General features: G+C 40.8%; 1 pseudogene; it reads right to left on the reverse strand.

Moving 5' to 3' along the window:
• Positions 1-4341: 4341 nt before the first annotated feature.
• Positions 4342-6632, reverse strand: LOC147603597 (uncharacterized; annotated as a pseudogene).
• Positions 6633-7016: the final 384 nt, after the last annotated feature.

Raw genomic sequence — 7016 nt, forward strand, 5'->3', positions numbered from 1 at the left:
AGTACCCCATTCATATCCAAGATAAGTGCACGATGCTCCTGGTCCAGTGGCCTTGGGAGATTTTTCATTGAAGGTGCAGGCAGCATATAAGAGGGCCAATTGGAGGGGGCAATAGTATTGGAATCTCACTATTGCGCCAAACTATGTTTAGTTTCTGAATATCCCTTTACTCAATCATAAGGGAGTGCCATGGCCCCTTACAAAGTTTCTTTGGCCTCAATTTCCATGGTCCTTTCACAAACAAGGACAACGCGAAGGACTCATCTACAAAAAACACAACACATCTATTAAATAACGTTAATCTACATCAACACAAGCATGCTCATGAATAAGATAATGTCATCATCACATGATTGAAGCACTATTGTTATCAAGCAAAAGCAAATAGACTCAAAACAATACAGAGCCCATGATGAAAATCACCACACAATTAAACATTGAAAAATAAGGTTTTTCATTGCATTGGCCACATTACGCAGCATGAATACAATATTTCTACTCATCAACTCTTACGCTTTCTAGCCACCTTAGTAACATTAGCGGCCTTACATTTTCTATAATGCATACAAAACATCTTTTCCAATGTAATGTCCTCATCAGGGTTGATTGCCACGTTATTTAAGTCATTAGTGGCTTAGTTCATTGATGATTTCTTGAGTACATTGTCTCTTCTCTCATCTCTTCTTTCTCACATGGTATCAGAGCAAGGTGGTGGCGCACATAGAGCCTCCTTATCCTTCTTCCTCTCTACCTCTAATCCTTTTCAACAACCCTGCTTTCAATGGCGTTTTTTAATTTTTTGATTTTTTGCTAAACAAATGCGTTTTTGAGGATTGTACCCGCTAGACCTACTGGAATCATCGTGGTCTACAATTTAGTAGAAGAAAGTTTTTGCAAATTTCTCACCGTTTTTGAGTTATTCTTCGCAGACTACCTGCATGCAGAATTTTTGCTTGCGTTTTTTTGCAGAAGCCCTTACTCATCATCCTTGCATTCATTTAATGATGCAAAAGGCTTCAAACCAGCCCCTTACCATCCTCTACAAGTTAAAGCACTTCAATCCGAGTCCTACAACTCTACTTGCTAACTAGTTTTCCCTACATGCGGTAGTGTTTTTTTTGGAGGCTTCTTGTGGAGAGATTTGTAGCCATTTCTTGGCTGCATTTTCATCATCAACTTCAGCCCTCTTCATGGTGTTTTGAGGTACATATTCATCCTCTTTTCTACACCTTTCTACTGGCTGAAAATTCCACTTTGCTACACTTTTTGTTTGCATTTTTGTGGACAATCAACTTCTCCATACTCCTTCTACCTAAGGCTACATTCTCAGCCCTCTTTTGGTGGTTTCTATGGAGTCTATTGGTTCATATATCGACTGTGTTTTGTGGCTGCATTTTTGCACTATCTTTGTGCATATTTTGGAGATACTTCCTTGGTGGACAGCCCATCTATTGGCTGCGTTTTTGGAGGTACGACAGTTCTTCCCTTGTGTTTTGCCACCCTCCTCTCCCTATGGGATCACTATGGATCCTACATCTCCTATGACGGTTGGACCGGCAACTACTACAATAGAAGTTGGTGCAATTCCTTCTTCGGTAGTTGCTTCTACTTTCTCTTTTTCGTCATATATCCATTACCTTCTCTACGGATCCTTTCTCTCTTTCTTCTTTGTCCTTTATGCCTTCCTATCCACATACTTCTACGGATCCTTTCTCTCTTTCTTCTTTGTCCTTTATTCCTTCCTATCCACATACTTCTATGCCCTCTATGGTATATCCCCCTACATCATCTATGCCTTTTATGGCAACTTCATCTACTATGATTCCTCCCTCTACTACTTCCACTACTTCTCCTCTCCCCACTCAATCATATCAGCCCTTTAATCCATTCACGCAATCTTTGAGCCTTCCAAGTCTTTCCGATTCACAAAAGCTTACCCCAAACAACTACCACACTTGGTCCTTGTTTATGCAACTTCTTTTGGAAAGCGTCGGGGTGTGGTCTATAATCACTTCTCCTCATATGGTGCCTGGAGGATAGGCTTCATTTTCTAGATGTAGAGAAAACCCTAGAGCAAATGTCTCGTGTGGGAAGAACGCTTGTACAAGGAGTAGTACGGCTCAACAATTATGGCACGCTATACAAATGCAATATGGAAGACTTTCAACGGTTAAGATTGCTAAGTTGGAAGAAGATTTGGATAAGCTTTCTATCTCCGAATCCGACAACATAGTGGAGAAGCTTGGAGAATTCAATCCAATCAAGAGGCAACTTGAAGAGTTTGGTACGTTGGTAAGCAATCCGGTCCACAAGCTACTTGGTAAATTGCCTTCTTCTTTTGAATCATTCAAAGATAACATCTTTCTTCGAGTTCCTTTCCCTTCCTTTGAAGAGACTATCGGTCTTCTTCATGATAAGTGCCTTACAAAAAGGACTCGGCTTTTGTATGCCAAGGCAAAGGGCAAAGGCAAAGGCAAGGGGAATGATCAACGCAAAGGCTCTAATTCCAATGCTAAAGATTCTTCAACTAAAGGCGACAAGGACAAATTAAAGGATTCTTCCAAGCAGTCACGCACTTTCTGTGGTCGTAGTGGCCATACGGAGGATCGTTGTTTTGCTAAGAAGGATCCATGAAAGTAAAAGCTGAACTTGAATCCAAATATAAGGGTTCTTCTACATCAACATCTTCTCAACAACAAAGACAAGAAGGAAGACTGTAACGCTAAGGTTGCATATGTTGTTATGTCTTCTACTTCTTCATGTGACACATCACTTGTGGTAATCAAAGATCTTGATACGCATACTGTGGATGAGTGGATTGCTGACAGTGGTGCTACCTCTCACATGACGAATAGTTCTTCCTTATTGGAAAACCATAAGTCTATCTCTTCTCATCAGTACACATTGGTGATCCTTCGTCTCTCCTTGTGATTGGTATTGGTGATGTTTCTTTTGGAGATGCTATCTTACATGATGTTGTGCATGTGCCTAAGATGTCTGCCAGCTTATTTTCTATCTCTAAGGCTACTTCTAAAGGTCTTGGGGTTTACTTTAATGGTGAAGTGATTGAAATCATTGATAGACAGTCACTTTCTTGTGTGGCACATGGTTATCAAAATGCTGGGCTTTATCATATAAGATCTTTTACAGCACAGTTGCCACCACATGAGTCTCATCTTCATCAATTATTTGCTTCTCCTAAAGCACTTATTTCTAATGAAGATAGTGATCTATGGCATTTCCGCTTTGGCCATGTTCCTCTTGCTACTTTGCAACATCTTGTCTCACATGACATGGTTACAGGTCTACCAAAGCTTCAGAAACCTCGCCATCACATTTGTTCTTCTTGTGCTCAAGGAAAGCAACATCGGGCTTCTTTTCCAATGGAGGCTACTCATAGGGCCACACGCATACTTGATCTTATTCATGCTGATCTTGCAGGACCTATGGAAGTACAATTGCTTGATGGATCCAAGTATTATATGCTTCTTGTGGATGACTTCTCTCCCAAATCATGGGTTTATTTCTTACCTAAGAAGTCTGATGCTCTTTCTCATTTCAAGGTTTGGCTTGCCCAAATGGAGAATCAAGCAAGTCAAAAGGTATCTTTTCTCAGGACTTACAATGGAGGTGAGTTTACAGCATTTGAGGATTTTCTAGCTTCAAAAGGCATACAACGACAAACCACCATACCCTACACTCCTCAGTAGAATGGTGTGGTTGAAAGAAAGAATAGAATGGTGAAGGAAATGGCCCACTCCCTTAGTACATCATGCGAAGCTACCTTCCTCCTTTTGGGGTGAGGCTATAGCTACTTCAGTTTATCTTCTCAATCGCTCTCTTACGAAAGCAGTGGATGGCATGACTCCAGAGGAGGCTTTCACATGCCACAAGCCTATTGTTTCTCATTTTCATGTCTTTGGTTGTGTTGCTCATGTGCATGTGCCTTCTTCTAAGAGGAGGACTCTTGATGCTAAGTCCAAACCTATGATATTCATAGGATATGCTTCTCGCTCCAAAGGGTTCCGTTTTTGGGATCCTTCTCGTGAGAATATTGTTCTTTCACGTGATGCTATCTTTGATGAGCATGTTTTTGGTCTTGATGAGTTACCACCTTCTACATCTCTCTGCTTCTCTACAATTCTACATAGTGCATGTAATGTGCATATGTGCACTCTAGATAGAGGAATATCAAGCACTGCTTTGAAATCTTTATCTTTTAAATGCCTGGCCCCAGGAGCTTTGTTCCATAGTACACGATCTAAATTCTTGGCAAACTTGACATGCAAGATAGACATGGACTCTTTGAATTTGCACCTTTGCTTATGCTATACATGCATTTTACAGTTTTAAATCATCTACCATGTGCCATTCCATTTTAGAGTCACCAAACCCAGGCACATGAAAGGCCCTTCCATTTCTTTGCTCACTAATCGGTGATGGAATTGTAGTTTGATGAAACACCCAATGCAAAATTTCCAAGTCTTCTTTATCCACCTATGTCATTAGGAAGAAGCTCATCTTTAATACAAGCTCATCTTTAATACAAGTTTCATGTTTAAATTATTTCAACGCAATACACAGTCATATTCAATGATAAAGAAGATACCTCAAAAGATCCAAGTGGCAATATGTTTAAACTATTTCAACGCAATACACAGTCATATTCAATGATTAAGAAGATACCTCAAAAGATCCAAGTGGCAATATGTTATTCTCCAATTGAAAAGTGAAATATCTTGCATCATCTTTTGTAATTGATGTGTCTAAGGTCCTATTCATTAGAGTGATAGTAACCCTCTCCATTTTTTTGTTCTTTTCTCACACTCATCTAGTTTCAAAATAAATTATAGAACTCCTTCACATTCTTCTTGACTAATCTCAAAGAACTGAACTCCGTACCTTTGTAAAGCTTCAAGATCAAAGAAAATATTGTTGTGCTGGTTAAAGAGTACCTCTCTGTCTTTAGCAATGAATGTTACTTCAATATGTACTGGTGAACCAAGCTTCTCAAACACCTCTGAGTTCACATGTTGGCGTGCAAAATTTACTTGCATCATTGGTTTTGAAAGTAACAAACCTTTATGCTTCTTACTTTGACATTTGTCTGCTAGTGCCTTAAACACTATACTATATGCTTTCTGAGAGATGCCAGTTGCATCCAGCATTGCTTGCACCTGAGTTGCATCGAGCTGGTTCTTGTTCATAAAAGAAGACACATGCTTTTCATTGATTTTTTGAAACTTCTTTTGATACAACATCTCTTCCACTATTCCTTTTGGTACCAAATGACTGTAATGCATTCCAGCTTTGGAATGTACCTTGGACTCTGGATGAAGTAAGATCTAAAAATAGAATAACATCAAATCTGAGTGCTTTTGTCTAGTTTCAAACAAAGAACCTAATCTAAAAAGAGAAATATATATGAAACAAGAGTTAACATTACCTTACAGCCTGTACTCGCTTCTTCATCCCTCCACTTCCAACTTTCATTTTCTCTATGTTGCAAAGTTTCCTTCTTCTTTTATGTGGCCCTAGTGCTGTGTCCTTTCTCCTTAAAGCATCAATCTTTTTCTCCAAGTCTTGAATTGTTTCTTTGTTTGCCATAAGCTTCTCTACATACAACCCATTTAGTTTTTTTATTTCAGTGTTCTCTATCTGTAAGAAAATCCCTTTGATGTTCTGCAACCATCGCTTTTGTTTCCAAGTGTTGGGCTTAACCCAGCAAACCTTGTCTACCATCACCCATGAAATGTAGTAGGTTTGTAATGTTATAAAATGGAGGTGGTGCATTTGTAAATGGATCCTTGGGATACATTGACCCATCAGTCCACAAGTCCAAATGACGCTCTCCACTATTCCTCCTTTGCTCTTTTTGCTCATAACATTAAAAAAATCTCTTATTTCGTTTCTTCAAAGGCTGGTACTCAGATTGTATGTCCACATGAAGATGGTAAGTATCATATGTCCTTTTACATGTACCATTTCTAATACTATTACACTGAGGATTTGAGTGTCTCCATGTGTTGTTGAAGGTGGATTAATTGGAATCCCCAAATTTGGATTAATGTTCTCATTTGCAAAGCTAATATTTTCTATCATCATAAAATATATTAAAGAATTGAAACAAGAATTAACTCGATTAGTAAGGACATTTTTTTAAAGTTTCAGCAGGAAAACCCCCACAGTCAAGATGATGATTAAAGCTTTCCTCCAATCTATTAAATGCATAACTACCTCAAATTTATGAAATGAGATTACTGCATAGATTGAGGTAGACTACCCACCACTGCCCGCAGAAGCCACACGGCAAAGCCGCACACAAACTGTACGGCCGCAAAGCCGCACGGCAACAGCCGGCAGGAGGGGCCTCAGCCGTCGCCAAGTCTCACGGCCGGTGGAAGCCACACAACCGCAAGAGCAACACGCCCGGTCATCGCGAGAGCCCCCCCGCCGCCGTCAGAAAGCATCGGCTGTGTAGCCCCCGGCCGCTACACACCCCGGCCACACGGCCGTAAGAGGAGGATGCCTGGCCGGTACACAATTGGCCACGGCCCCACAAGAGCCTCGATGTTCCGAATGCAAATGCGTTTTGACAAGGTTACTCTTTGTCCTGTGCTCTTCCTTTCCATTACTAATTTGTTAATGTTTCATTAGCATTTTAATTAGTTGTGTGATTAGGGTGGGGGGGAAGTGGGGGCTGGGGTGCCTAGCGACCATCTCTAGACATTCCCCCCCACCCTTGGGGACTGTCGATGACGACCACCCTCGTGGGAGGGGGGGTGCCTGGCGACGACGTCGACGATTGCTAGGCACCCCACACCCCTCGGGGCTATTGCTAAATCTATACAATATATAACTATGCAGAGGATTATTCCCTGTTCCTCCTTTCTGGAGAGACGGAAGACTCTCTCACTTGTAGCATGAGTAGTATGATCCGTGTGTAGCTCAATCCAATGGGATTTGCATCCCTTTCGGAGCCTAGGGATTCAACCCGTACCGGTGCACGGAAGCTT

The sequence above is a fragment of the Cibotium barometz genome, chromosome 63 (assembly GCF_041138505.1).
Source record: "Cibotium barometz isolate CiBa-2024 chromosome 63, ASM4113850v1, whole genome shotgun sequence".
In the NCBI taxonomy this organism is placed as follows: Eukaryota; Viridiplantae; Streptophyta; class Polypodiopsida; order Cyatheales; family Cibotiaceae; genus Cibotium; species Cibotium barometz.